A 13844-nucleotide genomic window follows, 5' to 3' on the forward strand; every position below is an offset into this window, starting at 1 on the left:
TTCGCTGCGAATCTGGGCTCGAGGCGAGACGAGCGAGTGGGCCAGTAGATGAAACGCGAAAGAAGGCAAAGTGGTAGGAACAGCGTCCGGTTGTTGAACCGACCGGTCGGCGAAGCACAGAAGCGCGTGTGCCGAGAGAAAACGCACTCGCCTATCCACCTTCTATAGCCCTCGACCGATCGTAATTAACTCTGTTCTCTCGCGAGACGATCCGACCGATTCAGCATCCGTAATAAACGTTCGACTTCCATAGATTCTCTTTCGATTTTTTACAACTTGGTTGCGTCCACCACTTTCGAAAACGAGATCGATCCGTGTCCCCGTTTCTAATCGGCGCTAGTTTACGCGCTATTTTCCGTTATCGTTTCCCCTTTGTGCTCAACGAGGATACCTCGTTTCAGTTGCACTTTCGTTTACGAGATCCGGCGTCGATCCAATTTCCACGATGAATTCGTTGCTGTACAAACGAGTCGAGGAGAAATCTATATAATGACGCGCAACAGACGAAGGGAAGAGAGAAAAAAAGGAATAGAATTTCCAAAGAGGTCGCCCATTAGCACGACGACGTGCTCTGGGATCTGTTGCGCGACGGTTTACCAATCAACGATATTCGTTTGTAAATGTTTCATAATTGTATCATAAAAAGCGACGCGCGACAAACTGTAGACTCGTCGGACAAGTCTGGTAAAAAATATATCATTGTTCGCGCGTTAGTTTCCATCCACGGATCGGCGTTTGCCGTAATTGGCCGAATATCGATCGGCTGTTTATGCAATCGTGCTGTCGTTCACGCTGCAACCACGTCAAAGCGAGTCGCAATTTCCTCGAACATCGCTAGAAACATCCAGAAGCGGAGTACTTTTCTTCGTACTTTTTCCCACATTACACGGCCGTGTCGTAATGCGTTCTTGCGTATCGTAAATCGCTAATGTAACGTCACTCGTTAGAGATATTAAAGATTTCCAAGAATCGTACCCATTCGTGGCGAATTTCGTTGGAAATCTCGAATCGACCGTTTGAATTCCGAATGCATTTTACGCTTCCCTTCGGCTGACTATCGCGTTCGTTAATAAAGTACAGCGGTCTGAAGGGCAGGCGTTGGGAACGCGAAGAGCATTCGGAAAATTGGCGAAAGTCGGTGAAACGCGTCCGTGCGATCTTGCAACGCTTTCAAAACATCGACTCGAGGAGGTTACGCTCGATGAAATCTACTCGACTATCCATATCGATTTTACTATATACGATAGTTGCAAAACATTACGATCTTCTTACTTCGCGTAATATCGTCGTCAAAATCTTGAACATATATCGAACGATCGTATCGCCATATTTAACAAATTGATAGTTACTCTAGTCGCAAAACTTTCGAATTTTAAATACCAGCTATTCATTCTTTTTCACGTCTGACTTGCAGACAACCTAACTTACGATCCAGACAACCCAAGTCGAAAAACATAATCCGCTAAATTTTAATTAAAAAGACCGCTGAACGGTCCGTAATTAAAGCAAAGGAATACTCGAACTATTTTTCGTCACGGTCGATACAACGATGGAGTTTGGAAGACTTCTTCTCCGGTCAAACTTTACCAAACTACAAGCTTTGAAAAGCAAGTCGGCGAACAAGAAATAAGCGCGAAAGTAAAACGCATATATCGACCATCTCTGAAACGAATTTCGGAGCTTGCAGGGAAATAAGCAAACGAAAAGATAAGAAGGCTGAAGGCTTAAACGCGTTTACTTGGAAAGGGAGGTGGACGTGGAAAGAAGATACAGGTTAATGCCACGAATGGCGCGGTGAATCGGTGATCGTGAAAACCGTCAACGAATTATCGTAGAAAAAGAGAAGTTGGAAATCTGGGAGCAAGGTGCATTCACACGCAGACACGTGTTCGCCAGAAGCGCAAGGATCTCACGCCTCGACGATCCAGATGTCTCTTTTTGTTGCTGTTCGACCCTTCGGGGATAGAAGCTCGCCAGAATTTCTTCTCTGACGTAACTGCATCACGCGAAAATGGAGAAAGATATTTCAGCTTGCTGTTGAGATCTATAGACTATCCGATATCCATAGACAGAACAGACTATTCAGCTCGAAGATTTTCCTACTAATTCTTCGATAACTTTGAACGATGAAAGGTTGACAGCAACGATAGTCGCGATACAAACGGTATCGATATACTTTGCCAAAAGATCAAAGGACTAAAAACTTGCCTGGGGTACAAAGCGAGCGCAAGGTTGTAACGTTTATGGAAGCACGCTCGTCGTGGGCATTACGCTCGCGAATCTCGTCTTGGTCGAATCCATTCGGAAACAGGTAAGTCGAGAGACCGAACGAAACGAGAAACACCATCGTGCACAGCACCGGCCGCTCTTTCGTTCGCTGTCCGATTCGGTTTCTTTGCCAACGACAGTTGCGATTCGTTTTCTTCTTCTCTTAATAGCATCGAGATTATCTAACGGTTTAAGGCGGTAGGGGAGAAATTTCGACGAAAATTTTTACCGTCAGCGTACAGTTGTAAATTTGTACAGCCTGCAAATCGAAGGAATCGAGACGGAGGAAAGCGGAAGGACGATGAAAAAGCGAAAAGGACAGGAAAGACCGGCTCTCGAACAAACGGACACGCCGTGGTATCCGTATATTCAATGAGCGAGGCCCGTTGCGTTGAAAAAGGCAACGCTCTCGTAACTCAGCCCGGCGAGAGCAATATCGAAGATGTACGGAGGCGCAGCGCGACAGCACGCTTTCGTATTTCACGCGAAACAGGTGGATATTGCCGTCGATGTATCACCGGGGCGGTTTGCCCGCAGCCGGCCTACGTTATATCCGCAATTTCGATAGCTCGCTATTTATTTTATCGACGCCCCTCTGCCCACTTGCTCCGCGTTGAAACAGCTTCCAGCATCTACCCACGAATTAGCGTGGTAAAAAGATAGAAAGAGCGCGTGCGCGCCAAACGATCGTATCACGACCTTTACCTTTTACCTCGAAAAGGCAAGAAGAATATTTCAACGCAACGAGTTATTAAGTTACGCTCGTCCCTTTCACCGATCGTGGTAATTTCACGCAGCGGCAACAGCTCGTAACGGTAACAAAAGGCGCTTCGCGAGGCCCGCGAGATTTAAGACGATCGAGCCTCTCGCGGAAAATTTCACGACTTGGCGTTTACGGGCAAATTACGCGAACGAAATTACTGGCGCACAAACGACGACGACGACGACGAGAGTAAGAGGAGGAAGAAACGAGCGCTTCGAGCGAGAACAAACAATTATTGCGCCCCCGTGCCCGTCGTTGTCGTCGCTTGCACCGCTTGCACCGCTTCCACCGCTTCCACCGCTTCCGAGCAGATACGAGAAGGCTAGTGGCCCTCGAGATCGTTGAAAAGCGTCGGCAATTACTCCGGATAGGAAAGGAATCGCTAGAACGATGTAACGCGATAGAGAAATGAAAAACGTGCACGGTGATTTTTCACCGGCAGACTGGATATTTTTAATTATTTCGATGTTCGTTGACGGAAAAACGGATTTATTATAAGCGTTTAACAAGGGCGCAGCTAGAACACGTCAATCGTAATTGCGCTGATCGTGCGATTGCGTGCAACGAAAATTCGATTTGATTTTTAATTCGAAACGAACTGTTTTACGCGGAAAACCCATCTATCGGATAGCTAGTTTCCAAACGATAGCGAGAGATAGCCATCTTCGTTCTTAGAAGCAAACGGAACTGCGATCTTCCGCGTTAAGTAAATGTACCGTCGCGGGAAAATCGGTCGAACGATATGCTGGCGTGATGTAAAAAAGAAAAAGAGAAAAGAAGAGGAAACTGAAGGATACCGAAAGGAAGGGTACTTTGCAGCAAGCATCGATAAGGAGCAACCCGACTTCGATTAGGGGTCAACTACCCGTTCCTCCACCTCCTCGCTTTTACGGTCCGTTCCAGTCGCTTTCCGCGAGTAGGTGTCACGCGTATAATTCAACCGTCGCGAGACTGTTAACGGTCGAACAAAGTCGGGTTTACATCGTCGGGCCGTACCTATGAAAGCCACACGCTATTCCCTTTTGTCCGTACGCTCGTTTCTTCGCCTTTTTCTTTTCCGTCTTTCCACCGGTCTCCATCGACTTTATAACAGAATTTTACGAGGTTACGTGACTCTATATAATTCGCACGAAAATACTTTTCCAATTTCCACGAGATCACGAATATACGAATAAATGATTCAAGCTCCTCGTACGCCAGGATATTGGCCCACGCGATCGGACGGCCGTTGGAAAATTTACTCGAAACGCTCGTGCACGGCATACGTGACGTTGTATCTTTTCGACTTTAAGAACGTTCCTTAAGCTTGGCCTCGTTTACGATCGAACGAAATGATTTTTGAGAAGGACGGATCAAAGTCAACGCGGCATCAAGCACGCCAGTACTCTCTTCGGAGAAAGACGCGTCGTTTTTCTCGCAGAATTATCGTTCGGAATCGGTGAAAGAAGAACGCAAGGACGAACGAAAGACGAGAGAGAAGAACGTCCGAATCGACGTTCAAGAATTTCAAAGTCGCGTGAAAAATTGATCGGAACGCGAAAAGCTCAGGGACTAAAAGTTTTATAGGGAAAGAAGAGAAAAAAAATTGAGAAAAAACTGGACCGCGCGTTCGCCCGTGTTATCTTGCAACGAGCGCACTCGCGAAAGCGACCGCGTCTGTAGCGATTGCGAAACGAGGTCTCTTTCCAGTGGCCGGTACGTCCAAGAGCGAACACTCGGCGACGTTCAAACAGCTGACCGATCGTTCCGTCCAACTCGATTATTTGTCACGTTTCTAGAATCGGAGAAAGACTCGTGTGAAAAACGGCGCTGCAATGGAGAGAAATGGAAATTTTACCAGCCACTCGCTTATGTTTTTATAGCTTATAACCCGTGATCGTCGTTACTTTTATCGCGAAATTTTCTCTTATCGAATATTTAACAAAAAGAAAAAGAGAAGTTGCAACTTTGAAGAAACTCTCTTACGTTTTTCTTGCGAAAGAAACCAGATAAAATGAAAGTTTTGAACAATTTCGAGCAATTAACGCAATCGTTGAAACACAATTTTCTTGCGCGAAAGACACGGGTATTTTATCCGCAACGAAAGATCGATCGATACGACTTTACTTTTCGGCGACCAAAGGTCCATAATTCCATTTCAATTTTCAAACTATATTTATCGAGGGAAAAGCACACCGCTCGCCAGACCCGAAATTCAATCTCTGGACCCGAAACCAATATCGGTTTTACTCGCATTTTCGTAGCCTACGAAATCCGCGATTCCATTATTATCAACGGCCAATGAATTTGTGAAATTCCAAACGGTCCATATTGGTGGAATCTCGGGTATATGATATTCGACCCTGGCTATTCACCGGTGCGCTCGGCGACGAGAGTCGAGCGAGTCGAAGGTTGGCAGAGAAATCTCGGCTCGGGCTGGCTATTGGGCTTTCGCGGCCGGTCACCGCTTTCGATGCTCTTATTTCGGTATTACCGTTCTGAATTAGCTGGGCGGAGAGCGTGTCGTGACGCGTAACCAACTGCGTTCGTTCTTTTGTATTACTACACACGCAGAAGGACAGGTTGAAACTGTGAAACGCGCGTGTGCGAACGCTTGGACGCGCGATCGACCGAAGAGCAAGAACGTCGCCGCGGCGAAAGAGGTATGCGCCATGCGCGTAAGCGTAAGTAGAATAAACGCGCCGTCGAGAAGAAAGCGAACGGAACGAATGAACGAGAGTAATGGACGTTTCGCGGGGAACACGGATCGACGAGGACTTCCATGGCGCGTTCGAAGCGAAATACCGAGTCGAGCTTGTATCTTGGACGAAAGACGAGTTTCCCTGCAGGTAGCTTTTTCTTATTCCTCTTCTTCCTCTTCTTCCTCTTCTTCTTCTTCTTCTTCCCTTCTTTTTTCTCCTTCGAATCGAATGAAATTTATCGCGTAGAATTTGTTCCGTCCGGAACATACATTTCGAAGAACCGAAAACCTCGCGACTCGGAGACGAACGCGCTAGATTAGACGAAGATTGTTTCGATTCATCCGTAATTTGTTCCAGATGCGTAATTCGAGATGCGAACCGGCACGAAACACCCGAGATTACGTCTCATTGTCAGCGCCGTCTGAAATCTCTTCGGGTCCGATTAATCGGAAATTAAACGTTTCCGTCGAACGTTGATCGTTAGGACGCCCTTGATTTTAGATCGTGGCAAAATCGTTCGAACAGAAGTTATCTTCTTCGTTTCTGACGATGCGCAGAGCCGATAATTTATTTTACGATTCCGTACTTATAGCCTCGCGGATATGACGCGATACGCGATCAAGATCTTCTCTTCGGAGTTCGTATTCCAGCATAATATCGAATTATCGAGTTATCGAAAGGAAGAAGAAAAAAGTGGTTATTTCGAAACGACTTTATAAAGATAACGCGCGTTGTATAAAAAGGGGCATTGATCGAAGGTAGTGGCCATATTAGCGATAGTGCTCCGTTCTATAAAGTGCACCAAAAAAAAAAAGTTCATTTTTTATTGAAAGTTCGAGGGCCTTCAACGAAATCGATAGAAAGGGGGGAAAAGGGTTTGTTAATTCGGTTAATTGACGGAAAGAGTTCGAACGTTCAATTTAGCGAATGGTTGGAATAGTTGGAATCGATAGCGCCGTAACGGTGGGTTTCGCTGCGGCAAAAATGTGGAAATAGAAATGTACGAGAACTCGGTCGATACCTATCGCGATAACACCTGCGCTACTCGTCACCAGTGGCCCCTTTGACAGATCCTATTCTCGCAAGTTCCAGTCGTGCCATCAATTTCGACACCTATGCATCCCTTGTTCCAATCTGACGGTATTCCACGCGTCGAGAAAAATATTCGAGACGACAGCGACGAATTTTATTATGCGATAGATTCGAATCTCGAGACAAGAATAACGATTTTCTTTCTTCTCGCATTAACACCTATTGCGAAACAACGGTACGAGGTTTTCATATTTTATAAAAATGTTACTCGACCGCGTTTAACATTGTATTTATTTATAATATCGTATCGTACATCGCACATACGAAGTACTGCCAAGTACTACAAAGGTAAATCGGATGAAATACCAAAAATACGCAACAACATTCGCAATCATACGCAGTTCGTGCGATTTTCCGTACTCCGTAGGAGATTTAGTTTTCCATAAACAGAATCACGTTAAGTACGATGACATCGCGGTTGAAGAACAGTCGTCGTTTTTAACGGCGTACGATTCGAAGCGTACGATCTGTATTAGAAATAATACGTCGACTATCAGATAAAAGCAGATCCTATAAAGAGCAACAGACAAAGCGGTAACCTTAACTGCCTTAAAAATTCAACCAGACGACGGAAATCTAGTAACACGAGCGACAAAGCCACTGTGCTTAAAGTTAGCTACGCGTCACATCTCAACTTAATCGCGTGAATTTCTGATTCGCGTACGACAGGTTAGAGTTACAGATTAGAGAGTCATATTCGCGAGGTCAGAGGGAAAGAAGACGGCATGTTGCCTGGCGATGAACGCGTTGACTTTGCAGAGATTTTATCGCAAAAGCGCACCCCCGTTGCGGAACAACGGATCCGAAAGCAGAGGCTGGCCGTTTCTGACTGTTTCTGCCGACCGTGGGAATCGGCCGACTTTCTGCGTTCGAAGGAAAGTTTGTGCGAAGGAACGGAGGATGAGCCTGGCAAGTGGGTCGGGTTAGCTGGCTTGGAGAAAGGTGGAAGTGAAACGACGATGGAGCCGACCACCGAGCAACTGGCAAGATTCGTCCGATATCGAGCAATAACGTAACGAGCAATAAGCGAGAACATTTTTATACGCACAAACGCGTGCTTAACAGTCGGTATAGATTCGATTTATCATCGCGTTATATATGTCACGAAGAAGACGCGATTAAAATTTAAACGAAAAGGTCGACAAGCTATTCGCTAGAAAATTACAAACAGATTTATCGTCTCGTATCTCCCTTTATATATGTAAATATGCTTCGTGTCGAAACGTTACGGTATAATTAATTGTTTGGTTGGTCGAGTACGTAACTCCCTTCGCACCCAGAGAGGATTTGCATAGTCGAGATTCGAGTGCTCGATCTCCATGTGCATGCATAATTCGGTTGATCGATCTTCGGGAAAACACGCTTCACCTAGATTCGGAAAATTTAAAACCTCGCTACCTCGTTCACGACTCGAATATCGGCGTCGCTGCGCTAACAATCGCTCGTTGTACCTACGCTTTTCTCGTTTCTAACAAAAGTTCTCGGCAAAGTATAGAATGCACGATATAACGAAACGAAGTAAATTCGTCGCAAAGTGAAAATGCAGAAAAACGATAGGGTTGATCGAGCTTATCAACGGAACGATCGGCGTACCGAAAACTCGTATATAAACTCGTGGCAGAGGAACGCGTTAACAAGACCACCTCTAATCGCGCAACTCGTCGAGCCGAATATCCTAGCCCTCGTATCTCTCGCGTAATCGCGTTCCGCGCGAGAATAGAACGCTTAATAGAATTTAAATTGCAACACGCAACGCACAGTGTAAAAAAAAATTGCCGCGCTGCGCTGTCGGCGCGCGTTACCGGCTCGGTGCGATCGCTCGCGAAAGGCGATTACGTGCCACGGCATCGATACGAACACGTTGCACACCGGCGAGGATACGCACCCGCTGAAACGAACGCTCGTCCGATCGTCTGCAACAAGCTGTCCCGTTATACGCGTTCGAGCATCTTGCCGGAAAAATCGAAAACTAATGATCGGAGACAACGCGATTGCTTCGAGTATTAAACTCGTCCGGATGTTTCGAAACTTTCGAACGAAAGACGAAGGATGACCCTTGAGGATTTAGCGTGTAGAGACGATTAATCGGGTTCGATAAAACGATACGAAACGAATAAAACGAAGAGAAAGAAAAGAAAAAGATAAAGCTGTCGTTCTAACGGCAAGATTCTCATATTATCTCGCAGCTAACGCGATTCCAAGTCGACTCAACCGAATTTTTATTCGTCAACGTCTATTCCTAGTTTATCTCTTCCACGATCTCCGGTTCGTGGAACAGCGAAGCACGAATTACAAGAAGCGCGGTTCTTCGAACCTCTCCGAGGAGAGACGATCTCGAAACGAAATTCTTCGTCGGGCGAAAAGAAAATTCCAAGTACGTACATCTGTATAAAATGCAGGTGCAACGAGTGCATCGGCAGAAAGGTCGTTTCTTTCGTTTCTTTCGTTTCTTTCGTTTCTTCAACCAGCCTGAAGAAAGAGATTGTTTCCTCCTGCACTCCGCACTATACATTCAACATCTACGAACGCGTGCATGTCAAAAACTTTGCTTGTATCTTTGGACTTTACCGAAATACGTGTTATTTCTCGCAATATCGAAATATTTCTTACTCCGTTACCTATTACAGTTCTAGATATCTACTTGTCATTACATAGATATTTGTATATATATAGTATAAAGAGAAATTTATTTCCTTATCAGCATTTTTAAAATACTACTCTATATATTTCGTTATGTTTCTCTCACTTTACTACGCTTTACCTCTAACGTAAATTTCCCCGTTATTTGATATTCTTCGCGCGAAAATTAATCACGATTATTTCACCTCTATAAGTACATCAGCAAACTTGATAGTTGCGCCACATCTAATTCTTAATCCTATTTGACGAAATAAAATTATTTTACGGTCCTCGAGCTATAAAGCGCGAGCCGGAAGAAGCTCGTTAAAATGCTTTTCTTCGAAACGCAGCTGATTCAACCTAAAGATACGTCTCGCGGATCGATCAACTTCTCTATCAACCTTCTCAAAATGCTTCGGTATACTATCGAAACGATACTGACATAAACAGGAAAAAAGTGAAGGCTGATCGAACAACGGAGACGCGATAACTCGAACCGTCTGTCCGACCATTTTGACCACGAATGTATCGAGCGTGGCCGGAACCGATCCCCGATGCTTCGTACGAAAGCGATAAACTGCATTCTTCGTTAAGAAGACGCGAGAGGCGACGCAACATTCCAAGGAGAAGAGACCGGCCACTCACCTCTGGTTGCGGTCTCAGCTTCTGCTTGGACGAACGGCCTCACGGCAGCCAGCATCCTTCGCGCTCGTTCTCTTCTTCGTTATCCGCTCCCACCGCTTTCCCGCTCGTCCTCCCAGCCAAACTGCCAAACAATGTTCCGCTATTACTTTTCAAGTAATTTCAACGAAAGCGATCTTTCTAATTTTCTTAAACTTTCATTTTTTAATTCGCTAGTATATCTCTCTTTGTGAGAGAATAAAAGGATACGGAACACAAGATCGATCGATCGAAGAGGAGGTTCGAGAAAACGTAGGCACGTTTGAATAGCTGAAATTTACATTTAATCGTTTTTCGCTTTCTTCGAATACGATCAAGCATATCTCGTGGAAACCATGCAATTTGCCATAAGCATGCATCGACATCGAACGTTGCGACAAATATTTATTACTATAAAATTGCTGTGAAAGACGAAAACATCGCAGTATACGATAGCAAGCAATTATTTTATAAAACGGGAAAATTTATATCGTTTCTACGTATAATCGCTGACCGAATAATGGTTTTCTCGGCACGGTTGAGCGGTAACGACGCGACAAGAATTCGAGAGTACGCCCACCACTGAAATGCCTACCTGCCCGAGAGTCGTTCTTTCTCGAGGTTATGTTATGAGTCACGAGGCCGCGCACGCTTTGCCAAGTATCTCGACATTTTGTCACGCGTTGGTCCCCTTTAATCGCCACACGTTCAACGCGCATCGCGCCTTACGCCTTTCGTTTGTTTTCTAGAAATCGATGAACCGATGCGCGTCGATCGATTCGTTTATTTGTCAATGAAAAAATCAACAAAACGTAGGTGGAATAGATCGAACAAAATAGTTATTCTTTATATATACGCGTATGTACTTTTCAATTTTGATTTCTCCAAACGCCAAGTTGTTAACGTTCAACCTTGTCGCATATGTTACACTCACCGTAATTTAAGCCGCAAAACGTTGGATGAAACCGTACGATAACGCACGTCCAAAGACAATCGACGCAATTCACTCGGTACTTTATTTCACTACACTACACGCGCGCACAAATGCACTCTTTTGGTAACACAAGCACGAACTTGTTAAATCTTGCAACCCGCTTCTTCCAACTCCCATGGACAACGATTATAACTCCTTCGCTTCTATCGAAGAATTTGCCCTTTAGCACGCGTTTTCATCGACGATATCGACTATTTTCAATATCGTTATCACGAATATTATATACATATGATATGATGTATATTCGGATATTTCGAATATAATAATGCAACGTGTAAAATTGACGGAAAATTCAGTTTATACTTTAAACGATCGAAACTAAGCCATTTTTAATTGCATAGGAAATTTCGCGATCGGAGAAAATTAAATTCCATATCTGATACCGACTCGGCTCCGCAAGCGATCGAATCACGAAAAGATCCGTTCTACGTTTATCGATCACTCCATCCGTTAAAAAATTTCACCGACAGCGCTCGTAAATCATCGCTGACATCGGACAAAGAGCGACGCCAATGCGAGACAAGGAAATCGCTTTCCACCGTGGCATCGAGTCTGCAATTACAGTGCAATCCTTAAAGTCTCCTTCAGTCCGCGTACAGCCTCATCCACTCTCAAGGAAACCAGTCGATAGTTCCTCTCGCGCAGAATCGTCATCTTCGAAGTAACCACTTTACCAATCATGATGCACGCGAAACAAGCTTCCCAAACTTCGCGCGAATCACTCCAGGCATACAGTACGTAAATCGTTATCGATAATCGATCGTACGTAACGGACAAAATGCGTCCCTAAGGAATTTCCATATGTAACGCTTCGTTTCAATTAACAGAATGCAGTAATTTTTCGGACTGTAAATCCTTCGGGCAACACCATGACGAATTACCAAACGTGCCACTCGGTAAATCCTTTGACAAGAACATAATTTCTCGATAATCTCACTCACGGTGCGCCGCTCACAAACGAATCGTCGTATATGGTCGGCGTGTAGATTCACAAGACGCGATGAAATTGTGTAATCTTTCGGCTGACAAAGACGAAAGATACTTTTCTACGAAGGCAACGTTCGATCATGGAATCGTAAGATCGTGAGAGACGAAACACAGATTCTTCGAATTTCGTAGACGAGTTCGCTGCAGAGTAGCGGACAACTTTCAAAGCTGAAGGAACCGCAATGAACCGCGCACGATCGTCGTGAAAGCGACACGACACTGGATGAGAACAGGCAACAGGTTCGTTGGATTGCTCTGAGGAACGTGACGACGATACGAACAGGAGGGGAGGAGGTTAGGTACTGGCCAGGTAAGCCAGTGCCGCCATTGCTCCTGACGCAGCATCCACCGATTTACAGTGGCGTAAGCCTGTCGATATTCCGTCGGGATGAAAATTCCCTGTTGCCTCTGCGGTTTTACGCGATTTACAACATTTCGCTTGCCCCTTGTCCTCCGTCTTCCCTCTTACAGGTATTTCTTATGGTTCCAATCTGTTAATTAATATATCCTGAAGACGAAGTGCCGCGTCTTAATTACACATATATAAGTCATATGTGTTTTACATGCGACGTAATTCGGAATAAGATCACGTAATTGGAAAAGAAAACCATGGAACGAGGGAATTGTTTTGGCACATTATTTTAAAAAGAATATGTATATAGGTATACGAAGAAACGTAACTTGAAAGTTAATTAACTATGCCATCTTTTTTGTTCCATTGTCTATTTTACAGTACGTAACTATTTATTTAAATTTCCAACTTACGTCAAGCCAATGGCGTAAATGCAAAAATATCGGTACTAATAGCGCTTTGCCAGACAATTTCAAAACTACTTCAAGCAACTGTTCGAAAGAACGCATAAGCATCAGAGAATCGGTATTCGACGGTAATTGGTAGTTAGATGTTCGATTTATGGTATTCAAAGATTGCGAGGCAACAGCTGACGCTATTAGTTATTTTATTTGATTTGCGGATGCTGTGGGATTTTTTTCCCCGACGACTATACGTATTATCGAAGCAGAATTCAAATATTTGTTAAAAAGGTAATAGAGTAGTAGATCATAGAAACAAAGAAATGCATAAAATATACTCTTCAAGCGTTGTATACAAACGTTTTTCTGAATAGAGACTGACACAACTCTAAAAAAGTTTCGTACTACGTACTTACACGGAATACAAACTTACCGCATCCGCCTGAACTGAATAAACATAAGAGCAGAAAATAGTAACGTTTTATTTTAGCAAGCTGATAAAATACGTTCATTGGGAAATATAACTCTAATTGAATGCAGAAACAAAAATTTTGAATTTCGATTCAATTTACTTTGTACTTGAACGTATGGAATATGCAGGAGAAATGACTTGAATATTCTATCACAAAAGTTTCATAAAAAGTCAATAACGCGAGTCACACGAAAAGGAAGCGTTCTACTAGAATGCTAATCGTAGACACAGACATCGATCACGAACTATGTCGACGAAATTTTGATTACGCCACTGCAGCAACAGGTTGTCACCAATGAGAACCGCCGTGAATGGGCGCGTTCGTCCATTTGATAGCAACACGATCTGCCACTACGAGGAAACAATACCATCTTTTAAACCTACCGATCTCTGTACGTAAATTCTATTATGAATTAATATGTTACATGTACATAAATGTATACAAAACCAGGTTTTTCAAACCAGTTGTAGAACATGGTTAAATAAAATAAATGCACCGATATAAATATTCGATATTTTAATTAATATATCAATGTGAAAATTAACACGATACGT

At 44.0% G+C, this 13844-nt stretch overlaps 1 protein-coding gene across 1 annotated transcript in view; it reads right to left on the reverse strand.

The window, feature by feature from the left end:
- The window catches only part of LOC126872886 (uncharacterized), a 186479-nt gene extending 174190 nt beyond the window's left edge, over positions 1–12289 (reverse strand). The window contains exons 1-2 of the mRNA XM_050633179.1: positions 11018–12289; positions 10069–10189 (exon numbers count right to left, since the gene is read on the reverse strand). The gene's annotated coding sequence lies outside the window, so the exon portion shown is untranslated. The remainder of the gene's footprint in view (positions 1–10068; positions 10190–11017) is intronic.
- Positions 12290–13844: the final 1555 nt, after the last annotated feature.

The sequence above is a fragment of the Bombus huntii genome, chromosome 2 (genome assembly GCF_024542735.1).
Source record: "Bombus huntii isolate Logan2020A chromosome 2, iyBomHunt1.1, whole genome shotgun sequence".
Lineage (NCBI taxonomy): Eukaryota > Metazoa > Arthropoda > Insecta > Hymenoptera > Apidae > Bombus > Bombus huntii.